Source organism: Pyxicephalus adspersus, chromosome 6 (assembly GCF_032062135.1).
Source record: "Pyxicephalus adspersus chromosome 6, UCB_Pads_2.0, whole genome shotgun sequence".
Taxonomy (NCBI): Eukaryota; Metazoa; Chordata; class Amphibia; order Anura; family Pyxicephalidae; genus Pyxicephalus; species Pyxicephalus adspersus.
The window spans coordinates 77,423,460-77,436,941 of NC_092863.1; the positions used below are offsets into that span (position 1 = coordinate 77,423,460).

Below are 13,482 nucleotides of genomic sequence, written 5' to 3' on the forward strand. Positions count from 1 at the left end.
GACAACACTTGCTGAGCAAAACTTGCAGTTGCACAAGATTTATTCAGATACGTTTCTTTTGGGGTATCACCTACCTGTTGTGATTGCTTGCACATCATATTTGTTGAGATGGCATGAGACAAAATGAGATGAGGGCCTTCTACTGATCAGTAATGTGAGAAGGACTTGTTCACTGATCTCTAATATAAGAGGGAACTTCTCCACTGAATAATAAAATAATGAGAAACTTCTTCACTGACCACTAATATAAGGGAATACTTGGCCACCAACCACTAATGTAAATATATATACCATTTAGTGCTCATTTAAAAGGGCAAATATACATTGCCCACTTACATAAGGAGGTACTCCTACACTGACCACTAATATAAGGGCCATTTATCCACTGACCACTATAATATGTGATCACTCCTTCACCAAATACTGATATAAGGGGAAACTTTTCCACTGATTACTAACATAAGGAGGCACTGCTGACCACAAATATGAGGAAGTAGGCTTATTGATGCTTTGGGTATATTGTCATATTCTAGGTAAGCAAATATTTAGGTTTGTATGACATAAAGGTATTTCAGCTCTGTGTGATATCACCTTAAACAATTAGGGAAATAGTAGAGATTCCAGCAAGCAATTCTTACATTTATCTTCGGGTGACTCTGTGGGAAAATAATACCTTTGATCTCGCTGAGTCTTGTAAATGTCATCAAGCTTTTAAATGTCTTCATCTTCACAACCTTCATAAAATCATGCAATCCTCAGCTGTGTGTAAAGTTACCAAAATCTGAAAATAATTACCAAGACAAACTACTAAATCTGCACAGAATTGTAAATGGGAAGTTGTTTTTCATCCAAATGTACAGAAGTTTATGATCATAAATATTACTTACACCTATGAAAAACTGTGTCATTTTTATGATTTTATTGCCAGGATGCCACAAAACGATAATAAATCCTATAAACCTAAAACAGAAGCCGGCTGAGCTATTTCTAATATTAAAAGGATTTATGGTAAAGTTGCAGGGTAAAAGAGCAGCCAACTAAAGACCTGCTCCAGTACTGATTTGTAGGCTGAAAAAAATAGCAGCCCATGTAGGATCTTCATCTGTCACAATTTGGTCAACCATATCTTCTCATATTAATGAGCGAACACAAATTATCAATTTAGCTGTGTTTAAAATAAATCTACACCCAAACATAAAATTGTAATGTATTGCAGATTACCAGTCCTAAATTATAGTGGTTGCAATCGTTTTTTATTTTTAGGCTTTTTAGGATTAACCCACATTGTGTCCTTGGCTGACGACTTTCACTCTCTGTATTTATCAGGGTGCAGTTACTACATTACTGTCCTTATTTGGACCCCAAAATGTTACACAGAGAATGTGTAGCATTTGTGTAGTTTCCAGAAGATAGCTGTAAAAGCTAAGAATATTCTTTAAGATTTGGGTTCAGTACACATAGACACAACATTTCTAGAAGGATCAACAGATAGTTTTCTGTGGATGCAAAAAATATACATTGTCTGAAAAACATGAATGCAGTCACCATATTTATGAACCGGTAAGCTTTATTAAATTTTTCTCGGTTTAGATATTCTTAAAGATTCAACAAAAGTTTTTCCATTGTTTTGGACTGCAGCCTCTGGTCACATGCCTAGATGTTGAAGACAATATAACTCATGTGCACACACAGAAGTTACACCATCAGTGGCTGCTGAACAGCTGAAGAGGATCAAGGTGGATCCAGAAGCTTTGGGGTAGTGTTTTTCAACCAGGGTTCCGTAAAACCCTAGGGTTCCTTTGAGAGTTTGTAAGGGTTCCTTGAACAATGGGCAGTTTGTGCCTATCAGGTCAGGTACCACTGACACTAATGAACTATTTGGGTATCTGTACGGGTGATGTTCTTGCCACCAGCCATCAATGTCAGAGGTATTTTTCCTATTGACCACCAAACTAATGTACCATGACTTGGGCAGGGGTTCCATGAGAACCAAGTTATTTCAAGGGTATTCCAATGGTATAAATGTTGAGAAAGGCTAAGTTGGGGTTGGGGATGCAGTTAGGATCGTGGCCCGGTTGTCACTGCAGGGCCCTAAGAAAATCTAAGCATGTGCCATAATTGGCAAGTATACTGTGCAGAATATTGGATTTTGCTCTGTTACCTACTGGATTATGGCAAAAGCTCACCCATGCCAATGAATACAATTCCCCGTTAATCATTTTACTGTTCTTTACTGGTCACACACATTAACAGACAATTCCACAAACAGAAAAATATTACTTCTAAGCGGTATGTAAGCTGAAACAGCCTTCTTAAACCCTAGTTTTGGTTCTTTGCTGGAATAAAGCTGAGAATAAAATATAACAATCAAAAAAAGCGGTATGAAAATGTGGTCTTAGAGGTTAAGCAATTTTCTGAAATCAAATATTAGAGATATATCACCACTACAAATATCTTAGCCAACATAGACTATAGTCTTGATCAGCGGGGCCGCCAGGGGTGGCAAAAGGCCATCTGTGCATCAGGTTGCTAACTGTTAGTAGTATATTCTGTTACATGCTCCATTTTCATACCAGACTCCACAGGACTCTTTGGGGTTTTTAACAAAATCCCAGTGGCCTGCATATCTGGGTTTTGTCCCTGAGCCAAGTGCAAGAGGACTTGTTCCAGTTCCTGGCTTCATCTCTGTGTTCTCCTACAGAATTATTATAATCTCTGCAGAGAGAAGGAGGAGGATGAGATTTGTATTGGAGGGCAGATTTCAGGACAAGGTAAGTGTTTTTCACCGATACCAGTGATGCTTCCAACTTACTGCTAGGCACTGTTATTCTCCCTCACACTCTTCTGGTCATTATTCTTCTTCTCTACCCCTCACTGGACACTAATGTTCCTACCTACCTCCTGCAAAGTACTATTATGCTGTATTGGGCTAGGGGGCTTTTAGTATAAAGCGACAGGTATGACCTATCAAACAATCATTCATATATGGCAGGTGCCATTACTATTAGTCAGGGCACAAGACCCAATACTTCGTGGCATGGCAATTTATAATGATTTTACAATGTAAAATATTAGCCTCTTCCTTTATAGAGTGTCGGTGATCCCTATGGACACAAAGGCCTTGTTCTGCAGGGTGTACTAAAGAATATTACATGCATAATCCATGGATATATTTATTTATAGAAGTAATAACTCATTATGGTTTCCTGTTTTCCTATATCAATTTATAGCATTCCCTTATTAGTAACCAAGCTAATAAAAGAGGATAAATCCTGTAAATAATACCCCCTGCACCTGAAGAACCTGTTGCACTAGCAGAACTAGCTGACTCACAAAAAGGAGTTGAAAGCAGAAAACTATTCCTTTGTTCTTGTACAATCAGATAAACACAAATTGCTTCATAAGTAAACAGGGGTGATAGCAACAGAGTAATGTCCAGGCTGAAAGTAGAAGGTGCAGAATCTGTTGCAGGTTTATTTATTTTACACAGCGGACAGTCTTATAATTCAACACCAATACAACAGGAACCACAGGCAGCGCAGCACATTCCAACCAGTCTCCATAATTGGAACGTAATTATTTATATGACAAAATAGACACCGGAGGGTAAATCAGCACAGTTTGAACAGATCAGAGTAATCTTCAAGTTGTCAATTATATGATTGAGCTAAGCTTTAAAGGGAACCTGTCATACTGCAGAGAATGAGCTGCATATAATGAAGGAGGAGAGGTCTGATAAATAAATTGACATAATTCTGCTCAGCCTTCAAAGTGTAATATACTGTATGTTGTATGTATATGAACAATGACAATAAACCCCTTGTTAGGTCTACTAAATAAATCTTTAAAGTATTATGTGATACCTGTTCAATAAGTTAAAAAAAAATCCTGTTGATGCCGCCAGAAATCATGTGAACCTCTTGTCTCTTCAGGTACATTCAGTATGGTGGAATCCTCCTTAAGACAGGAAGTAAGTTACTGGAATGACTGCCAGGTAAAAAAAAAAAATACAGCCTTTGAGAAACCATACCGCTATACTCACCTTCTCCCATTCCCCATTGCAGGGTGCTTCCTTCTCCTCTTCCTAGATACAATTTTTGGCCATCATGATTGGCCAGTATGATGCAAATCCTGCACAGGCACATGGAAGTTCATTCAGTCCCAGCACGTGCAGGGGAAGCCAAGGTTTCTGCGTATTCTGGAACCAACGCTGAGCTGTGCATGCAAAGCTTTGTGTTTTTGACAGTTCCCCAGAGCAATCGGGCAGGTAAGAATGCTTATTGCAGAAGAGACATCACCTGTCCCATTCTGCAATAATGCCCTGCGGGATTAGTTACATTTTAGGAAGGATTACTAATGAATTCCCCACATTCAAGAACTACAGTTTGGTTTAGATGCCCCTTAAAGTCTAGGTATAGCCAACAAGTTTTTGGACTGAGCAGAAAACTCCAGTTGGGTAAATTATTTGCGCTCTATTGGAAATTTTTCCCTCTATTCCAGTATGAGTAACAATAATAAAATGTTGGGTTTCCTGTTACTTTCTGTGCCTGTTTTCAGGACTGCTACAGCAATTTTCACAAAAGTACTTTTGCTATGAAAAAAATATTTTAAAGAAAATCAGGCTAATCCCATGTATCCAAATCACATAGTAGTGTTTACATTATAGACTTTGCAAGTTGATTGCAAAGACTTTTTGCAGGCAGTCAGGGAGACCTAATAAAACACACCCCAAGTATAAAAATGTTTGCATGTAGTCTTTGCATAAATAGCATTTAAAGTGATCTGTGTGAATTTGCTGCAGTAAAGGGTTGTTTTTTTTTTTATGGGAACACACATTACCCCAGTTTTCCATATCTAGGCCCCTACCCTGCAATTTTTGTGAAAATACCATGTTCATGGTGGGCTGCAATATAATACATTTCTGTTTTTGTTATGCTTTAGTTTCCTTTTCATGTCATTCAATTTGTTGCAAAAAGTACTGGAAGCTTTTATCATATTTATAATAAACAGCTGATATATTTTGTGCTATCATTGAAAAGAAGGGTTTACCTTCACCGCCCTCTCATAATTGGCAGATAGAGGCATTTGGTGATGAGATGACCTCATGTGACCCCCCTGTACTCCTCTGTCTGGTAGTGTATGGCTTCTTCATTGGCATGCTTGGGAACTAGACTCTCAAGGAACATAACAATTAAGCAGATCACAGCTTCCCAAGAATCTGAAAGAAATGGGATTTAGGTTTTCATGGCCCACTAGAGTCAGTTAAATGGTCAAAAATAAAAGGGCTTTGACCTGTGGATTTCCTGGAGGCAGAAGGAGCATCCTGGCTTCAGCCTGGCTCTTCTCACCATAGCTCAGGGATCATAAAGAAGCAAAGGTCACTGACCCCTGGCATGGAAATGCAGCCACACATTGAAGCAGTTGGTGTGTAAACTTTTATCAGGCAGCAGAGATAAATCGTGACCTTGGGTAAATGCCATACCATAATTACTTTTTTTAATGAGATTCCGAAATGTGTCATAAACCAGATTAACAAATTACTTTGAAGGGAAAAATATCAATAAAACCCATTATTATTATAAACTTGTAAATTCATGCATCATCTGCTGATATTAATGTCAATAACACAATTCTAACACCATCATTAGGAACAATAGATAATTACAGGGAATTTAAAGATGAATTATCCAATTTTCATTATTTTGTAAAAATATTTATTTATGCATTAAAAAAATGGAAAATCTGGCAATAGACTATAATGCATGTAGATGATCAAGTAAATATCCAATGTTCTCTGGATACCAACCACAATAATAAATCTAATCGAATTATCAAAGAACCTAGTTGTGCTGTTCTGGTTCAGGTCAGTGGCATAATTGACCCAAACATCAGACATTACTATCTGTGGAGTTTAAACAATAAAAACAATGGCTTAATGTCCATTTTTCTTATTTAATATTGTTGTAAACATGAACAACAGGCTGTAAGCCATTGCTTTAGTACAGATTGGTCATCACTTCTATTGGTAAGTAGGGGCCGTTCTGATGCGCATATTGTCAACAGCTTAATGCACATTTTTTCATTGGTTACAACAACAGTTAAACAAAACAATGGGCAAAAAGCTGTTTTCATTCACTGCAACATTGTGTTTACTGTCCCTTGACTTGCCCATATTTCCCCTGAACCTTCCTGCAATCCCATTCAGGTCAATCTTCCAAAGTACAGCATTCCTGGTCATTGGTAAATTGATAAGTTGATCAATGATTGAACAATGGTTAGCAGTGTCCCAGATTTTTACGTTGTTAGATTTGACTTTGTTCTCTGGAACAACAAAAACTTCTGCATTATTCCTAGTGACTGACTACACCATAAAGGTGATTTTTGATTTTGCCCAAATTTCTACTTTTTCAGCCTATTAATACTTCTTCATCTGTTGTGGTTTATTAACGCACATCTAGACAAAGCTGCAAGAAATGTTAGATGGTGTTTGGTATGTGCATTGTGCACTACATTATGGCGCATTGGGGTGCCTTTCGGAATGAATGTACCTGCATATAAATCTGCGCATATAAATGTGCAGGTGGGAATAGGACTTTAAATTCTTACGTAAAATATATTAAGGGTGGAACTTTTGATTTCATGTACTATATATACTACCTGGCCAGAAAAATTGGCCCAGTCTGTGGTGGTAGTGTTATGATCTGGGGTTGCTTCAGAAGTACAGATGTAAGTTAAGCAATGTTATGTGCCTAAAAATCAGGTCAACTGAAAATATTGAATGACCAGGTCATTTGTTTTTTTTTTCTTCCCTGATGGCACAGGCATGTTCCAAGATGACAATGCCAGGACTCATTGGACAATTGTGAAAGATTGGTTCATGGAGCATAAGACAAGATCCTGATGAACAAATTGATGAACTAAGAATGGGAATAAATGTTTAATGAGTTTAAACACTGATATTATTAATCTAATTAGATACTATGGGCTGCCAAGATATCTTTATTTTCTGAAATTTCTTATAATACAGCTTAACGTGCAATTTCCCCACCTATCTTGCACTTTTTTTAGCAGATATTAACACGTATGTGTTATATGGCAATAATTAACACAGTATATGTAAAAACATATATAAGAACAACAAGTTTTATACACTAACTAATATAAAAGTTGTAGGATAACAGATCATTGTTGTGCGAGTTGCATTCCAAGCACAAGAGAGCAGTATATAAACACGTGTAATAGAAAACCATGCCATATAATGACTGTGAATTCTGAGACTGTTGTATTACCTATCTACAATGTAATACATACAAATTATTAGACAAAAACTTCAAATTGATCAAAACATCAAACAACTCAATTTCCATCGCATTTAAGATCAATACTTGATTAGAAATATAATCAAGCCATACATTTTGTTTGGCAATTTGGTAAAAATTTTAATGAAATTTAAACCACTTTATGATACAATGAAAATTTTGATAAGTTGTAATAGAAGAATCAATTATAATTAGATCAATTATTGATATACCGGTATTAAAAACTTGTATTTAAATGGAATAATCGATTTAAACTACTATTGATGTACAAATGTAAAAATGATAGAAATGTCATAGTAAATTGCATAGGGCTCTATTCATAAAACAGGGAATCTGACATTCTCTCAAAGTTTCTATTGAAGGAATCTTCCAGGTCCTCATATTTTAATGGCAGTGACTTATTTCCACCAGGGAATGTTTGATGGAACCTCAGATTCCTTGGTTTATAAATAGAGCCCATAGTGCATGCATATCATAAGCCAAGAGTTCTGTGGACACAAAGAAGTTCATTTACTAAAGGAGTTTAAAAAGGTTAACAAAGAAAAAATCCCTATGCAAGAGATCCAATCATGTGCAAGATAAAAATCAATGTTTTTAGATTTCCTTGCATGTGTTTTGGTATTCTTTACAAAGTGTATTTTCACCATTTTTACTATGCTGCAAAAAAAAAAAAATACACTAGATATAATGGATTCATAATACATGCACTGTATATCTTCTGATATCTCCTTCTATAGCAGGGGTGTCAAACTCTGGCCCGCCATCCAAATATGGCCCTCAAGGTTTTTGTTTTTTTTTGGTCCCCCAAAGAATTCCGAAAATGAACTACATCTGGCCTGAGGTTACCACCTCACATTATCATTTTTAATACATGCAATATATAGACGTTATTCCTGTACACCCATGATGTGACACAAAGCCTAGGCAATGATCACATGGTGCCTGACTACCAGGGGCATTGTGTTTGTTTCAATCCATTAGACACTGCGTAGTGTAATATTTAGTGTCAGACAAACTTGTGATGTGAGAGGATGAACAACACACAGCCTGCATAGATAGTTAGAAATTAGTCTTTTCAACCCTAAAGTGTGTGTAGAGGGGTTTGTTTTTGGTAATCATGGATGAATGAGAAAACCTTTTCAATTTTTTCAATAAATTTCAAGTTTGGCCCCCAACTTGGTCTAAGTTTTTAATTTCGTCCCTCTGTGTGATTGAGTTTGACACCCCTGCTCTATAGTATCCACAATAAAAACAAATTCTCCACAGTGGTCTGTCTTCCACCCCTCTAATGTTTTTCCAACACTTGGTCCAGGCTTATGTTTAACTTTTCAATAATTCATGCCTTGAGATGGACAACAGCATTTTGTAAAACCTACATTTTTTTCATTAGTACATGCCAGTCATAGTGATGCACAGTGCTATTTAAATCAGTTTTATAGATTAGCCCCTTGTGAAACTGGATCTTCCTTTAAAGTTAAGTAGGTGAAAGCCATTATTGCACTCAACCAGTTCTAAATCTGTGTAATTTTATCACAAGTGATCCTCAGTCCTGGACAGCCAATGAAATATGTGTGTGTAAAAGTGCACAAGAGGTTGGCAACACTAATTATGCATTATTAAGTTGTCATGCCTACACTTTTGTGTTCAACATGGAGTGGCTAAGGTCATAGATTGCTGCTGGCCATTATGTCCTACTTCCACCTCAAACTCCAGAACTATCCTGACATTGTAAACCCTTCATTGCAGTTCTTTTCCTGTCTATTTGCAGCCTGAAGCAAGTTTAAGTCTTCCAACTCACATGGCAACAGGATTTTTTTTAAAGCTAGCCACGTGAGTCATTTTTTTTTTAATTTGATTTTCTTTTAATGCTCAACTGTATTAAAAAAAAAAAAAAAAGAAGACACTTGACTTTACAGATAAAAAGCTGTCAATCCCTCTACAATGCTGGTCCTTCTTTTTCCCAATGTGGACTGGAAATGGGGTGCGGCCATCTTCTTCCATGTTCTGGTAACGTCACGCTGTGAGATTGGCATTTTTTTGTTTGACATTTCTGGAAAGCCCCTTCTGCACATGCCTGAGATCGGTGCTTTCCTGAAATGTAAAAAAAAGACAATTTCACACATGTGCAGTGAGATTGGCACTTTTTTTAAACAGCCCACAGCCCCTGTGATAGGGGACCCATGTATCTCAGGAGGCTGTGGGTTTACCCTTCAGTCTTTACCACCGCAGCCATGAGAAAGGAAGGGAAAGGGTCCTCACCATCCAATTTAAAAGAATGTATGAAAAAAAAATTCTAATTAAAATTTTTAATTTTTTTTTCAAATATATAAAAGGGTTAGCCACCCTTTAGCAGAAGTAATAATGTTTTCTCCAACCTGTTTGGTTTAACAAGGCCGCACCCTTGGTATAATATGTTGTACGTCAAAATCTAAGAGATTTCATTCATTAGTGGGACTTTAGGGCCAATAATTTCAAGATACACAAATCTCTACTACATATAAAAGCATATGCTTTATTACATGACATTTAAATCACTGACATATAAGACTTCTTAAAATTGTGCAAACAAACACTAAACAAGATATTCATGTTCAGGTCACCCAAAAATAATTGGGTGCACCTAGATATCGACGCGTTTCACATACTAAATCTGCTTCTTCAGGAAAGAGAACAGGGACATCTGAGGTTTGTCATACCTCACCCAAAATGGGTGATACCGAGCAGGGACAGCCGCACTTTCTCAGTTACTAATCAATTATTCCTGAATGTCAGTAATAATCCTCTATGTCATAATCCATGTTTATCATCTTGTTGCTCAATCACTCTGAACTTGTTTACCTTTACATTATATATACCCAACTGTCAGCAGCATATTCTTGTATCTGCTTCTGTATCCTTTCAAATCCTTTCCTTTTAAATGGCGTCTCCTGAAAAAGCGGATTTAGTCCATGAAACACATTGATATCTAGGTGCACCCCAATTTTTTAGGGGGTGACCTGGACAGAAATAACTTGTTTAGTGTTTGTTTGAACATTTTTAAGAAGTTTTATTTGTCAGTGATTTTAATGTCATGTAATAAAGAATACAATTTTATATTTAGTAGAGATTTGTGTATCTTTGCCCTTATTATTTGCCCTTAAAGTCCCACTAATGAATGAAATCTCTTAGATTTACATTGTACATTGCACCCTTTAGCAAAGACATACAAAGGTTTGTTAAAAAAGAAAATTAACAGCTCAAAGAGGTTCAGATTAATCAAATACCCAATTAATAAACCATCTGACCAGTCAAGCTTCTAATTTAGTTCACCAGAAATAAACTAAGACTCAAAATGCCTGTGCCTAAGACAGCACATAGTCTATTTATAAAGCATCAAGTCTGATATTCAGAAACATTCTCCAATGGAGAATCCACAGGGTCTAAGTGTTTTATATGGAAGTGTTTGATTCCCTAATAGTGAATGTTGCTGAATGTCAGATTCACTGCTTTATAAATAGACCCCAATGATTGATTGAGTCCTTAGCCTTTCACTCTCTTGGGGGCCCATTTATCAGAAACCTGCTTGTCATTAAAATAACACCAGATATATGAAAGCCTGTTAAACAGGCTTCAAAAAGTGAAGAACAGAGGTTCCATATTAGCTCTAAAGTAGGGTTTAGAAATCATTTCACTTGAAACTTATCACCACTTTTATTTGCATAAAAGGACAATAAATGTGGCAATATGTGTCATTAAATGCTAAAACATATAAAGAAGTGATATCTTTAAGATACCTGACAGTTGATAATGTGTTAATGAAAAAATGCTGATAATGATCACCAGATCTGGTTTCAAAAGAGGAACAATCCCTCTAAATTTCTTTAAATAAAGGGCCAGTTGGGTTCTAAGGTTTAGCCATTCCCAGGGCATAAAAGTTACACTAAAGCAAATAAACAAGATATTTTTAGATCTTCATTCTCCGGTGCTAAACATAGACACTGCAAAATCTAAATTTTAACCTGTAGATTACACAAGTTTCTCCTTTTTACACATTTGACATGCTAATTTAAAAAACCACAACCTACCTAATTGGCCATGATGTTTGAAATAAATGGCCTGAACATTAATAACTCCAATCATGGAGGCAGAACGAAAGAAGAAGGATCGTGGTAAAATATCAACTATCTGAAAAACCTTTAAGATCTTCTATGCTGACAGCTATAAATTACCACCATGTACATGTGTGCTTCCCAACCAGGGTGTTGGGAACCCTATAACTATTTCAGAAATTAGTTCAGAGATTTCAGAGATTCTTAGGGGTTACTTGAATAACAGGAAATATGTCCCTCGGGTCAAGTTAATGGATATTAATGAACTTTTTGGCTATCTGTAGGGGTGGCATTCTTCAAACTTACTAGCAATGTAAAAGGCATTCTTCCCACTGATCACCACCCTAATGTACTGTTAGCTGTGAATATAGTAATTATAGCAAAGGTTCCCTAAGACCTGAAAATTATTTCAAGGATTCGTTCATGTTAAAAAGGTAAAAAGAGAAATGCTGTTGTAAATATTGTACAATACTGCACTGTACAACCATTACCTTCAGTGCAGTGCTTAGGTGCAATACATCACAACCTTACATCTGCACTTGTTCTATGCTGGAACCCCTACAAGTGAACTTCATTTCATGTCGTATCCCCTAACCATTTAACACACAGGCAATGCAGAAATTGAAAGGTGCCTGAATCTATGGTCACTCACAGAGGCCTTAAAGAATTGACCTTTTAAATTTGCAAAGCAAAACTCAGTTAATGAAATTGCATATGGTGCCCCTCAATCCCTGATCAGTGAGGTTACCTGTCACAGTGATGGGACAATACTAAAGTCCTAGAAGTTGAAGGATTACCAAACATAAAGCATTTTAAGTCAGTAAAATAAAAAGTAAAAGCTCCCAGGGTTTCTAAACTCCATGTGTTATATGACAATATATGACTGTTGACCATGCATGCCTAATGCTTACGTATTTAAGTTTACTTCTTCCTGTTACAGGGACAGTATATTACCGTAGTATTGTAGTATTTTAACAACCTATCTCTATCACTTGTAAGTTAACAGCAATTCTTTTTTAATATTATTCTTTATGTTATTTTTTATTGTTATTATTATTATTGTAATTTTCGGTATAGGTTGATGATTTGACCGCATATTAGTAAGGTCACAATTAAGTACATGGAATGCTTACTTTTAGCATTTGCTATCAATATATAATATAATAGTTTAAGCAATGTGAAATTCACATTACATGCAAGTTTTCTGGAATGCAACCATGGTGTAAATTAAGAACTTTTGGTATCATAAACATTACTTTAGTAAGGACACGCTTGGTCACAATTTTCTATCGTGTGAAATCTGAAGATATTGTGCTTAGCTGTTACCGTTTGGTATACAAAAGTAAAATATATTGTTCTGCTTTGTTTAAAAAAATATTTTATTGTTTCCTTTTTCATTATATTTATTATTCTTTATACCATGTAACAACTAGAATAAACATGTTTGAAGTGTACTATAGTATGTGTAAATGTAGCTTGCCTTTCCACAGGCTGACTTCCATGGATGCACATTGTATGGCAATAAGGATTTCATACAGTTGAGTGACAAAATGCAACATATGGGACTTTTATTTACAACTCATGGCAGTACATAGTGTTGCATTGCTTCCTAATATAACCATGGTGTCATAATTAAACAGTATAACTGATGTCCATATCTAAAGCTAGGTACAAACACAAATGATTGTTAGTGATCATTGTTTAGCGGAAGAACAAATGGGTGCTATATTATTACAAATAAGAATTGACTCAGGTGATGAAAATCTAGAGTCTGTACAAAGTACAAGGCTTAACATTGGATTACAGAGTAACATTCACCCCCGTGGGGTTATCAGATTCTCTATTCTCTTGTCTATCCTCACGCTCAGTACATATCTTTAGACTATGGGTTTTATTGAAAAGAGGGTTTCAGTACCGGACTTTAACATCATACTATTCACAAATCTGGAGGGATTTTGGAGCTAAAACACCAGGATGTAGCCTGCACCCCTTGTAAATCCTCACCCTTCTCTCAGACACACTAATGCACTATTTATTAGCATCATTCTGCCCCTATGGATACCTGGACTTCATCC

General features: G+C 36.3%; 1 long non-coding RNA gene across 1 annotated transcript; it reads left to right on the plus strand.

Annotated features, from left to right (window-relative positions):
* The first annotated feature begins 3,521 nt into the window (after positions 1-3,521).
* Positions 3,522-6,951, plus strand: LOC140332581 (uncharacterized). Its single transcript, XR_011921183.1, has 3 exons — positions 3,522-3,572; positions 3,933-3,994; positions 6,822-6,951. It is a non-coding gene; the product is annotated as an uncharacterized lncRNA (long non-coding RNA).
* The last annotated feature ends 6,531 nt before the right edge of the window (positions 6,952-13,482 follow it).